This window comes from Lissotriton vulgaris, chromosome 4_1 (genome assembly GCF_964263255.1).
Source record: "Lissotriton vulgaris chromosome 4_1, aLisVul1.2, whole genome shotgun sequence".
Classification (NCBI taxonomy): domain Eukaryota; kingdom Metazoa; phylum Chordata; class Amphibia; order Caudata; family Salamandridae; genus Lissotriton; species Lissotriton vulgaris.
The window spans coordinates 1,091,907,588-1,091,921,496 of NC_141691.1; the positions used below are offsets into that span (position 1 = coordinate 1,091,907,588).

General features: G+C 43.8%; 1 protein-coding gene across 4 annotated transcripts in view; it reads left to right on the forward strand.

Annotated features, from left to right (window-relative positions):
- Nucleotides 1-13,909, forward strand: part of CLPTM1L (CLPTM1 like) — a 2,174,700-nt gene that overhangs the window by 1,547,317 nt on the left and 613,474 nt on the right. The window lies entirely within an intron of this gene.

Genomic DNA, 13,909 nt, shown 5'->3' on the forward strand with positions numbered 1-13,909 from the left:
CATTGTACAGGCTGGGCACAGTCCTATTCAGAGTCGGGGGATTACTCCTCCCACTACTCCCAGCACAGATGTCCCATTCATCCTAGTGCCGACTCACTCTGCCCCTACTGGAGCCACACGCACCTCCCAGCCCCTGTCACTCCAAGCCAGACATGCAATTCACATCAGGCAGGCAGACACATAGCACACAAAAATGCCAACTTCTAAAAGTGGCATTTCCCAAATAGTCATAGCAAATCTGCGCACACCATTGCGCAGCATTTACTATTACAATTCCATACATACTAAACTCAATCACTCTGCTCCTCACAATCAGGAATTACCACTGACACACTGATTAGGGAATCCCCAATGCATTCCTATGGGAGGACAGGCCAATCTCACCAATGTAACACAGAGAGCGCACACACTTTACACTGGACAGCAGTGCTAAAGTGCCCAGAGGCCTAAAACCACTAACACCATGTCAGAAATAAGGCAGGGAGAAAGGCAAAAAGTTTAGGGATGAACCTGCCGAAAGGGCTAAGTCCAACAGGGATGATATGTTGGTTATGTTTTCCATGAGGGCAATACTCCCCTGCCGATATATGTATGTTTTTTCCCATGTGATGAACAATCAACTCAGACTTTATTGCACTTTGTTTTTTTTTTGTTGTAATTATTATCTTCCCTATACTAGGAGATTCTAGAGGCCCCTGTTGCATAGGCACAAGTTTACTAAGTGTAAAGCTCCATTACTTTTTTCACAGCAACTTAATGATTATGACACCTGTTGTTCAGTTTGCTGCTTCTTGAAAAGTATCCTACGTCAGAGGAAGACTGTTATTCTAACTATTGGTTGTTCATTCTAAACTGCATTTTATCCCTTGACTTTCATAGGCCCTTGTAGAAATCACTTAATGCAATGTTGTATTTTATGTCTTTCTGGTGGAATTTTTAAACAAGGTATTCTAGTATGGCATGTAATTTTTAACATACTTTATATATTTGTTTTCTTTTAATTTGTGTATTTTGTAATGTGTTTAATCTTTATGATCAGTTTTGATATGATGGAATAAAGATTCTTGGATTGAAGGGGATTTAGTTGACCACAAGATTAAAGCAGTTATTTGCTAGATCCAATCGAGCTGTGGTATACTCTGTTTATGCATCACAATCATTGAAGCCGGATTTCAGCGCATGAGTAATGAACAAGATTTGTTCTGGATGTTTATCTATGATAGAACAAGAAGTGGGCTGGCAGGTATAATATCTGGATCATAAAATAACATACGTATGTCAGTCAGGAGAGATTGCTCTTTCATATGCTGTTTCAAGGAAAATACCTGTTTGGTAATGAATTCAATTAAATGGTCTGAAAAAAGAATTCCAAATCAGTTTGCTTTCCCTTTTCAGGACAAATTCTAATTTAACTTTGGCAAAGTTAAGGAATTTGGGGTCCAGGCCAGAGGCTTCACTTCAAACAAATGTTATGGTTGTGTTATGGGGCCCTCACGCTCCACAGGATAGAAATCTCACTTTCAGCTGTTGGACAACAAAAAGTAGTCCAAGTCCTGACTGCTTGTGAGCCGACATTTCAGTAAAGGGTTGGCTTTGGGTGATCAGGGCTTTTGGGTATCAATTGTTTCATGACGTGCAGAAAAAGCAAAGTCCTCAAATTTGAGAGGACTAAACGCTGTGGGAATGGGGCTGATGACATTTACTCCTTATATCAATGGGTATTCAGTTGTAGTCAAGACTGAAAATACAGTAGCCAAAGCCTATATCAACAAGTAGGTTATAACAAGATTCAGGGTCTGACTACTCTGACAACCCAGACCTCGAGGGTCTAAGCCTGTTCCACCAATGTTGGGTCAACAATGTTTACATAGATTATCTTATCAGGGTTTTTTCAGTATCCGGAGCATTAATTCATGGAGGTTTTCCAGAGTATTTGCAGTCAATCCAGTTACAAGGTAATAGGTTTGTTCAGGTTTCAGGGTCCTCTGAAAGAGAGGGTGGATGCAAAAGTGAAAAATTAGCTCAAGGAGATGTCTTTATGCATTTTCCCCCTTTCCTATTGTATCCTGAACTTTGCGCAATATCCACCAGGAGGGGGCAGGGGTGGTGATAGGTACACCATTTTCTATACATTGGAGTTAGGTTTCCCGATTGTTAGCGATGGCATAGGGACCCTATTGCCGATTGCTTGTGGTTCCCAGTCAGATCAAGTCGCTAATATTGACAGAGGTTCAGTTCTCCCAGCTGATATTGATGGTATGGAAGCTGAAAGGCTAGTCTTGTTAAATATGGGGCTTTCTAGTGAAGCAGATATAGCCATGCAACAAACCAAAAGATTTTCAACTAAGAAGGTCAGCACTGGTGTCTCTTTTCAATTATAGTGCCTGTTGAAAGGTGTTAAGTCTCTGTCCTGTCCTCCATTAAAACGTTTAGAGGTTTCCTTAAATGTTTGATGATGGCAACGTTAAAGATACAGCAGATGGCCATTAAAACGTGTTGGGCTTCATTAGGTGGATTAGAGATCCTGGATTCTCTGGTTCCTAGAGTTTTCATTTCGGATCCTTCCAGAAAGGTTACACTTACTCCTTTAGGCCTTTCTATTTTTTTTTTTTTATAAATATTTTTTATTGAAATAGACCTGGTATTGACATAAAGAAATACATTTCATCCAATCATATATCTTTGCTAAAATCCATCCAGAGTGAATAGTCCAGATAAAAATAGTATTTTACAGAGAAGAGGGATTAAAACCGCAATTAAAACACAAATGGAGGTAAAACAGCAAATTCATTAATCCCGCTAAACCATATATCACCATCCCCTTGCTGGATCATGTCAAAATTATACGACATAAATTAACAGAGCATTGAAATTAAATAAGGGGAGTGACCCAGCCAGTAATTAGTCTCCAGATCCTGCCCCCACTCCCTCATCATTCTACCCCTGCGTGAATAAAGAGCGGATTCAATGTTATAGATCCCCAAAAGCCTTGCCAGCCACATCTGTTAAGACAGGGGTACTGCATCTTTCCAGCCGGCAGCTAACAAAAGCCGGTGAACAGCTACACATATAAATATGAGAGGTTCGTTCTCCTTATTAAGGCCCAGGTTGCTTTCGGTTCCTATTATCATTAGGGTAGGGGATAGGTAGATCTTGAAACCTAGCAGCCCCTCCCAAAGATGTTCGATCTCCCCCTTGATTGCAGTCAACTTATCGCAGTAATGAAACATATGTAAAAGATTAGCCGGACTCTTATGGCATCTTGGGCATTTGCCATCTTCTCTTTTACCCCAATCATACAGTTTGACTGGGGTAAAATACAGATTAAATAGTGTCTTATAATGTTGGGCTTTCAGATTTGAAGACCGAAATACTTTATCGGCCAAGTGTAGAGATTGATATAGATCCACATCCGGATCAGCTAATTTAGTTGCCCAGGTCATTTCATTTTTTTCCAGGTCGTCATGTAGACTAGACACTGAATTACCATAGATCACTTTAATTTTACATCCACCTCTTAACAGGTAGTCGATCATACTGATCTGACCTCCTGGAATAATCCGGGGTCTGATGTTCTTCAGCAGGCCAGAAATTTGGAGAAACTTAAAACCCTGACTTGATGGAATTCCAAATCTCTGCTGTATCTCTAAGAAGCTCAATAGATTATCTCCTTCATAGACATCTCTTGTTCTTTTGACCCCCTGTTGCTCCCATAATGTCCCCATCCTGTCATTGCTGATTTGTGGGAAGATGCTAGAATTCCATAAAGGTGTATAATAATTAATTTTAGGGATTACTAGCGTCTTGCGAATTCTTTTCCAGATTTCCCACAGACTATCAGAGACCTTGTAGCGCATCTTCTTATAATACCGCCTATTATTTTTACGTTTCAGAAAAGGGGGTGGTGATGAACAGAGTGTCTGAATTAAGCAGACCACTCTTACCCAGTCCAAAGATCAGGGCTTGATCCATCACCGTTATTTATCTCACTGCACCATCCCAGCTCAGAAGCTGGCTATATGCAAATCAGTCTGTCCCTGGCCCAGTGCATCATGGGAACAGGGCAGACTAAACTACCAAGCCAATTCTTCACCAGAAAGGAGACAAGCTACCGGGGACCGGTTTCTGGCATTTCAGCCTTCTTCGGCCCGGCTTGCTTGAATCCTGATGGTGCAGTGAGAAAGGGACTCATGTCTGAGTATACCCTGCCACACCTATAGTGGCCAAAAACGATTCAGAAAAGGGGGTGGTGATGAACAGAGTGTCTGAATTAAGCAGACCACTCTTACCCAGTCCAAAGATCAGGGCTTGATCCATCACCGTTATTTATCTCACTGCACCATCCCAGCTCAGAACCTGGCTATATGCAAATCAGTCTGTCCCTGGCCCAGTGCATCATGGGAACAGGGCAGACTAAACTACCAAGCCAATTCTTCACCAGAAAGGAGACAAGCTACCGGGGACCGGTTTCTGGCATTTCAGCCTTCTTCGGCCCGGCTTGCTTGAATCCTGATGGTGCAGTGAGAAAGGGACTCATGTCTGAGTATGCCCTGCCACACCTATAGTGGCCAAAAACGATTCAGAAAAGGGGGTGGTGATGAACAGAGTGTCTGAATTAAGCAGACCACTCTTACCCAGTCCAAAGATCAGGGCTTGATCCATCACCGTTATTTATCTCACTGCAAAATCCCAGCTCAGAACCTGGCTATATGCAAATCAGTCTGTCCCTGGCCCAGTCCCCGGAAGCTTGTTTCCTTCCCAGTGAAAGAATTGGCTTGGTAGTTTGGTCTGCCCTGTTCCCATGATGCACTGGGCCAGGGACAGATTAATTTGCATATAGCCAGGTTCTGAGCTGGGATGGTGCAGTGAGCTAAAAAACGGTGTTGGATCAAGCCCTGATCTCTTGACTGGGTGAGAGTATTCTGCTTAATTCAGAAACTCTGTCCATCACCACCCCCTTTTGCTTAATTGTTTTGTCCACCATAAGCGTGGAAGGGTATACTCAGACGTGAGTCCCTTGCTCATTGCACCATCAGGATTCAAGCAAGCCGGGCCGAAGACGGCTGTAATGCCAGAAACCGGTCCCCGGAAGCTTGTTTCCTTCCCAGTATAAGAATTGGCTTGGTAGTTTGGTCTGCCCTGTTCCCATGATGCACTGGGCCAGGGACAGACTAATTTGCATATAGCCAGGTTCTGAGCTGGGATGGTGCAGTGAGCTAAAAAACGGTGATGGATCAAGCCCTGATCTTTGGACTGGGTAGGAGTAGTCTGCTTAATTCAGATACTCTGTCCATCACCACCCCCTTTTCTGAATCATTTTGTCCACCATAAGCGTGGAAGGGTATACTCAGATGTGAGTCCCTTGCTCATTGCACCATCAGGATTCAAGCAAGCCGTGCCGAAGACGGCTGTAATGCCAGAAACCGGTCCCCGGAAGCTTGTTTCCTTCCCAGTATAAGAATTGGCTTGGTAGTTTGGTCTGCCCTGTTCCCATGATGCACTGGGCCAGGGACAGACTAATTTGCATATAGCCAGGTTCTGAGCTGGGATGGTGCAGTGAGCTAAAAAACGGTGATGGATCAAGCCCTGATCTTTGGACTGGGTAGGAGTAGTCTGCTTAATTCAGATACTCTGTCCATCACCACCCCCTTTTCTGAATTATTATTTTTACGTAGCAGTAGTCCCAGGGCTTCTCTGCCCAGCAACATTTAATATATTTAGACCTTTCTTTGGTCCTATTTTTCTACAGAAGTCTCCTTTCGAGCCACTGAGAACAGTTCCTTGGAAGTGTGTCACTTACATGGTAATATGCTAGTGTCTATATCTTTCTTGGTATATCTTGATAATTTGAGTTCTTCAATATGCTCTGCTCAGTATTTACGTATCTTAGCAAATGCATTGAGACTTCAATTGGGCCTGTCCTTTTTACCCAATTTATATCTGGTTGTCACTTGGATCAGGTATTTGGTTTAAAAGATGTCTCCTTCAGGTGGTCGGATGTTAAGAGCGATTGTATATGCTATTTAGATTACACTGCTGGAATCTGATCCCACAAAACACTTTTTCTGAATCTTGGATTTTCGAGGAAGGGGCCTAATCAACTGTGTCCACGTTGAGTAGATGGGTCAGAGCTGTAATTTGCTAAAACATGTGACTTAAAGGGAGCAGTACCTCCTCTGGGTATTCACATTTGTTCAGTTAGAGATATAATTTACCTTTGCCTGGCCGATGCTTGTGTCTCATCAGTAACCTGTATCAATCATCAGTTGCAGCCAATGGCCACTAGAGTTGCAGCTGTGAGTTTGGCTATGTTGTCTTTCACAGTATTGTTGTTCAATTCATTTCACACGTGTGTATGCTTTGAAATATTTGTTAGTATTCCAATTTTATTTTAAAAAGGGGTGATGTTTCTGCCCCAACATGTCCTATTTTCAGGGGTATAGCCTAACAATGTCACAAATGAAGCAAGGAAGAAACAGATGCAGCAGTAACACAAAGTCATTTTGGTCGCTAGTGAATAGGGGGCCACTAGGCGGAAGCGGGCATGGTAGCACAAACATAAGCGAAGAAGAATGGACCCTGTTTTTAACAAATCACTTTAGCGATTATACTAGCAGGGATGGTCATTCTACCTCCCTTCCATCAACCGAATCATTGCCACCACCACTTGAAGCCAAAAGTAGAAGCAAGATTGGGCATAATTAGTCAATCACGCTCAGGAAGCAACAATAAATGACAGAAAGGACAAGCATGAAGATACCATGATAGAGATTTTGACTGCACCTGAAGTACTCAGAAATAATTTTACCCACAGAATTTGTAAAGCCAGGTTAGAAGGAGTTCCCGGTCCTAATGACCGTCCCCAGGCCCTGTTTAAATCAGATGTAAACCAGTGTTCGGAACACTTGGCTCCCCTGTTTTCATACTGCAGGCTTAACCACAACATCCTGGAGTCATGGAAAGGAGCCATCACCCACACTATCTGTAAAGGTAGTAGGGGAAACTACCCCAAAAACTACAGGATGATAGCTCTTCTAGACGTCGAAGCTAAATACTATGCTAGTATCGTGTTGGAAGAGCTGTCAGTCTGGGCAGAAACAAGAAAGCGCTTCCCCTGTAAGCAGACCGGCTTTGTGGCTAAGTCAGGAACTACAATCAACCTACTTGCACTATCCGTGTTGATGGAAAAAGCAGCAGTCCAACGTGTTCAACCCCACTGCTGCTTCGTCGACTTCAAAGTGGCCTTTGATCGTATGCCATGGGGCTGCCTATGGCAAAAATTAGAGAGCTGGGAAATACCACTGACCCTTCTAAAAGCCATAATCCAACTCTACTCAAACACCTGGATTCGAATAAAGTTGGGAGAGGCCTCCTATAGTTCAAGGAATATACAGACCGCAAGTGAAGTCATACAAGGGTGCGTGTTAGCTCCACTCGTTTTTAACCTCTTCATCTCGGACTTATCTAACTCACTTGACAACGTTAACTCCCAACACCCTCAAATAGACGGAACCCGTACCAGCATTCTGCTATACGCTGATGACCTTGTGATACTAAGTCACACAAGGGTCAGGTTACAGAGGCTACTTGATCAGCTGCACCCCTACACAAAAAATAACTCCCTTGAATTAAATCTGTCAAAAACAAAAACGATCACCTTTGGGAAGCGGAAGCAGCAGAGAGGCGGTGGTTCTTCAACAGCAAAAACATCGAAACCGTATCCTTTTACAAATACTTGGGGATTTTTCTGAATTCCTGAGGTTCCTTTTTAAAGCAGAAAGAAGTGGTATGGGCTTAAGCCCTGTCACTCGAGGTTGACTCAGCGAAACAGCTCCTCGACCCAAGTTTAACTCCACTGCTAACGGCAATGAAGGCAAAGATCACTAATTCCCTATCATACGGGCATGAGCTCATGTTGGGGGCAATCAGTATTACATTGAACAAATTAACTACCAAAATCTTCAAACGAGCATGGCGCTTGCCAAGATCCTCCTCGCCAGCCCAACTAAGCCTTGTACTCGGCCTATTAGATCACCATGGCGTAGAGGCCGGCTCGTTCATCAAGCTCTGTAAAAGCTTGTGCAACTCTCTGGAAGGTAGCCTGGAGGCAAGACTCTGGAACGCAGTATTGACCAGCCAAAACATCGGCGCCATCTAGGACATTCCCTGCAGTTACTCGGTGTCAAGGAATACTGGGGAACAAACCCATCCCAGCAGGCGTTAAAATCTGCCATCAAGAGAAATGTCCGTCTCTGGTCTTTTCATTCTGACAGGGCAAAACTGTCTAGAAGGAAACACTCTTGGGCAGTTATTTCTGACTTCAAACCGGGGGTTGAATCACCTTATCTATCAAGCATGTATGCACTTTTATGGAAGCTAAAGTTTATGGCACTGAGGATGGGCGAATGGCCTTTTTTAAAGCACTTACCTGAATGGCGGCGCCCTAGTGTTAATATCGAATGTAGGGAGTGCAAGCAAACAGAAGCAGGAGTGATGGAGCACATAGTCTGTGCATGCCCTGCATTGCCTAATGACAGAAGGACCTTGCTGCGGAACGAATGGAACAAACCAGGAGTTCGAACATGCCGACAGGCAGTAATAGCTGCCATGAACCTAGAAAACACGAGGCTGAACATTGGGTTCACTAAATTTGTTACCAGAGCGGCCAAAACACTTTGGAAAAATGGCCGTAAATCCCTTTGCCTCTGGCTGCACCACCAAGCTGCTCTTTGATCAATTTTACGAACCCTTGATCATCCTGTGTTGTTTATCCGAACATTGTTTCTTCCCTAATCTTAATTGCTCACAGCTCCCATTTTAAAGCCCTTTTGAAGATTTATGTCTGGCTGCTCCTTTCTAGATTTTAAAAATGATGCTACGATCCTCTGACATCCAAGGTTTTGGACATCAACAGCAATTAATCAATTCAGGACATTTTACCTTCGCCCATTTTTTAGCTAGATTATTGTACTTCTTTAGTACCAACATGTTGTTCTTTTAAACTTTTTGTATACATGAAATACTCGCTTTAAAAAAATATATTATGGTTTTAAGTAATCAAACAATAAATATTCATTCAAACTCAGTAATGTTTATTACTTTGGGTAATCCTCATTACGCCTAGTCTCTTCTTCCTTGTTTCATTCATGCTTTCTCACCAGCCCATCCAGAGCATTTGTGGCATGTCTTCTTGATGTTATCAGGAAGTGATATATTGTTCCGTTACACTATTAAAGGATGCAGAGTGGGTGGAACAAACATAAACGTTTACTCATGGAAAGGCAAAAACACCTACGGTGTGAATCGAGGAACTTCATTGTGTCTGTGGAGAGACAACATTCCTCATGATGTCATGATGTAATGACTGAAAAATGGAAATACAGACTAGGCATACTGTCTATTACCAGAAGTACATAGTTTTGACTGCTTGGGGGTCAGACTGACAGATACATTCAAATGGTTAGCCCAAACACTAAAAGCAGGCTGTTAATCAAATATAGATTCAGAGCCGTTTTAAGGCTGTACAAAAAGACAAGCTCTCCCTGGCACTGGAGGTCTACTGGGATAAGGCGCAAAGCACCGCTCCTTTTTGGTGCAGAAGTATGGGCCTACGCAGATTCTCATTAACTGACCTCTGTAGAGAATAGCTTTGCCTGGCAAGTTTTACCTCTGCTTGGGCACTGCTCTGACCCGCTCTTTTTTGATCTAGGCCTGAAAAGAATAGCTGATCTGGCTTTACCTAAACCTTTAGTGTAGTGGGTTCGCCTTTGGTCCACTTCTAAGCTCAGGGATTATAGAGACTCCCTCAAGGAATTAGTAAAGACTATCAACTCTATGCCAGTACCCTGGTTAAAATTTGTTCTGGATTGGTTCTATAAGTTGGTTTTGATGAGATTGTGGGATGATCCGGAATCTATCGCAGAGATGACTTGGGGAGTGTAAAGACCTGCTTTTGGGTTTATATCCAAGACCACAATGTAGGCGCTGGGGACAAGGACCTCCTAACAAGTACCTGAAATTCAAGATGACCCCTTGTTCCGAGCCATTTCACGACTCAATCTCCGCGTCTTTAACCAAGGGCCTGTATATGTGCTTCCGGTTGGGCAGTCTCCTACTGAGATCCACTAGTAAATGGAGAAAATAATTGGCCTCTATCCTCTGCACAGCCTGTGGTCTGCTGTTTTTTTTGCTCTGTTTATCTAGACTCCTGCAGAAAATGGATACGTCCGATTTGTCTGATTCTCGGGGTAACCAGATATCTTTTTGCCCAGAGAATATTGAAAAGTGACAATTCTCACCTAATTGTGTTTGTAGTTACCCACTTCTTCGCTAAAATTTGTTATAAAAGTAGTACGATTCTTAGAAAAATTCGACTTGAGTCTTAGCATGCACAAATACCATTTGGATACACGTGTAATGCATTTTACTTATTTAAAATTCTACGGAGCCCTGAATGTGATATGCACTTTAGAATATTTTTCTACATGGTATGCAGAATTGCACCCCCTTGACTAGAGTATCTTTTATATACTGTGTTTTTTTATTAATATACTACAATGTAGTTATCTGAGAGACAATCTGAGAGAGGGCGACCGTTGGGCTGTTTGTGCATTCACTCTAGACCAGGGGTCTTCAAACTGTGGGGCGCGACCCCCAGGGGGGCCGTGGAGCGATGCAAAGGGGGTCGCGCCTTCACAGTGTCACTTCTGCCCTGGCCTCCAGGGCTTCAGCCCCCCTCCTCCCCCATCCTGTGTCTCAGCCCGGGCTGCTGCAGTGCAGCGCGCGCGCTCCTGGGGCCTCGGCTGGGCAGTGTCTGGAGTCTTATCTCTGGCCGAGTTTTTCACAGGTCTTTAAAGACCATTAGCATAATTACATGCCTTTGTTAACTGATTACCAAAGCTTAGTTTTTTATGGTTCCGGTACCCCCTGGGCCCCCACTCTGCCTATTCCCTACATTTGTTTTTTTTACACTTACTGCTGTAGTGTGAGAATGCATTTAATGAAAAGAAATATAAAGTTGGGTTGCCAAAAGAAACATGCCTGCTATGTGTTTAAAGATCCTGCAGAGACCTGCTCTTGACACTAAATTGAGTTATAAATAAAAAAGTATGTATTAATTATTGATGTGACTTTTCTGTCTTTATTCTCTTTAATTATTAGTCATGGATCATTGAGGCATCCCTAGAACACAATTAAAAGTGCTTTCTATTTATATTTGCTGTTCTAAGTATTCACAGATAAGTGCAAAAAATACAGCTGTAGGTGACTGCTTATTTCTGGGCCATCAAAATAATGAGCTGGTAACCCTAATCATTAGACTGGAAGTTTGTTGCAGGATCAGCACATTATTTATTTCCTCCACCCTCGAACCCTGATTAATGCCATTATAGCAATAGTTTAACTTATATCTGAAACCCTACGCTTCAAGTTTCTGGGAATGCACCCTGCTTTCCAGCAACTCACTTCCCATTTTCGCCTTCACTTTCACGTTCACCCTGCACTCCCAGTGATCACCATCTACTCACACTGATCACCATGCACTCACACTGATCACCATGCACTCACAACACTCACCCGCTCACCCTGCTCTCACAGTGATCACTCTGCACTAAAAATTAACTTGCATTGTTCACTCTGTACCTCACCCTGCAGTCACACGAGCACACTTCTCACCCTGCACTCATGTCACACTCCACTCACCTGTCCCCCCCCTTACTGCTCAATCTGTAGCTCACTCAAACAAGGCCATCACTAACCATGCACTAATTCGTCCCACTCTGCACTTACAGCCGAACCCAAATTCATATGGTCACCTCACTCACCCTGCAGTCACTCCTTTTACCCTACTCTCACACTGTTGCATTGCTCACCATGCAGTCACATGGGCACTCTTGTCACCCACACAGTGCAGAAGGTTAAAGTGCCTGGTACAAAGAAGATGTACCATGCACATCACAGAAGTGAGTGTGAGTAAACTATGAGTAGCGCTATAAAAAAATGAAATGTTTGTCAGACAGGTGCTTTAGAGAGATGAGGTGTATTGTTGGTGAGTGGTAGTGAGGGAATTCATGGAGAAGGTGGAAAGACTGTTGCACCGTGTGCGACCAGTGCTTGGACAAGCCCTGGCTGGGAGTGTTAACTCCCCCCCCCCCCCTAATGGATCCCCTGCTTCTGCCTACTATTTACATTTGTAGTGCGCTACTGTTACCAACAGGTGTCCTGGGGCTAATAACCATCCGCCTGCAATGTGAGAGCGGGATCCGGGGTTGGGAGAGGAGAGAAGAGAGGGATGGAAGGAAGGGGGTGAGAGGAAAGGGGCATGGGTAAACTGCTTAATTCTGCACAAGACCACCACGGTTTGAATGCACCCTTGCTGCTCCCGGCCATGGCCAGGTGAGCTTCTAATGTGGCAGCGCGTATTCCTGCGGATTGGGAGACCCTTCACAGAGGTTGACTAGACATCTTTCTGATGTTAATTGCTGTATTTTGGTTATAAACTGGTACTGATGGGGTGAAATCTTTCCTCAGTATTACTGTGTTTAAAAAAATTCTAAATAATAAAGCAATGCTACCCCAAAATACGTAGCATCACAGAACATTATTTACATTTTCTACTCACACAATTTAGTGAAGCCTGTCGCATAATTTGGTCCTCACCTTCCTCATAACCTAGAGGTTTAGAAATTTTTGTCAGGAGGGGGTCCTTACGCTTGAAAATGTTGACAGGGGGGTCTCGGCATCCAAAAGTTTGAAGACCTCTGCTCTAGACAGTCACACAAGGGGACCTGAGGGGTCCCCTGCATATCCTAATGGCCTAGCACCAGGCATATGGGTCTTCCTGAGCTAGAGTAGTGGAAGGGCTTTTCACTGGCACCTGAATAGTGATGGGCCTGTCCTCACACAAAGCTGTCTCCACCCCCCTGTACTCTGCCTGGATCCAGGCCAGGAAAAGGCAGGGTCTTGTGACCTAAAAAAGACTTTCCTTTGCAGTTGGTCTACTTCACAGGCAGACACTCAGAAAACATAATCTCACTCAATACTACCCTAATATTTACTCAAAACTGGTTAACAGAGAATCATCTACTGCTCAACACCTCAAAAACGGAATTCCTGCTCATCTCCCCTCTGAATCTCATCCCCAAACTAGACCTCTGGCTGAGTCACCTCACTGCTTTCAACTGTACGCCTCTCATCGTAGATGCAGCCAAGTCTCTCAGTATCACTATGGACAAGCACCTGAACATGAAAGGTCATATCAGCAATGTATGCAAAGGAGCTAACCACTTGCGGAGATCTCTCAGAAATATCAAACCCTTCCTTCCTCCAAATGATTTCAAGCAAGTGGTCCAAGTGCTTGTCTTGCCGAGGTTAGACTACGGCAGTGCTACCCTCTGTAGCCTGCCCAAATACGCTCTGGCTCCACTAAGGGCTGTACTTAACTCAACTGCCAGACTGTTTACTGATACCAAGCGAAAAGATCATATCTCCCCCGTCCTAAAATCCCTCAATTGGCTGCCCTTTGAAGCACAAATTCAATTAAATATTGCTGTTCTTACTCACAAAGCCCTTCACCTTAACACTCCTACGTACCTTGCGGGAAAAGGTAATCTATCCTGTGGCGTAAGAGACTCAAGAAACGCCTCTACCCTCCTGCTGAAACCACTCGTCCTTAAGAAAAAGAGAAGTTGTCTCTGAGCTTTCTCCGGGGCAGCCCCTAAGATTTGGAACTCTCTCCCACCGGAAGTTTGCAGAATCCCCTCACTGACGGCATTCAAAGTGGAAGCCAAAAGATTCCTAATGAACAAATTCATACCCTAATAGGGTTAGTCGCACAGGCTCGTTGACATTGCTTCCTGCTGTCCTTGTTCTTACTTTGATAGAGCTCCCCCTTGTACACTGTGTCTCACCC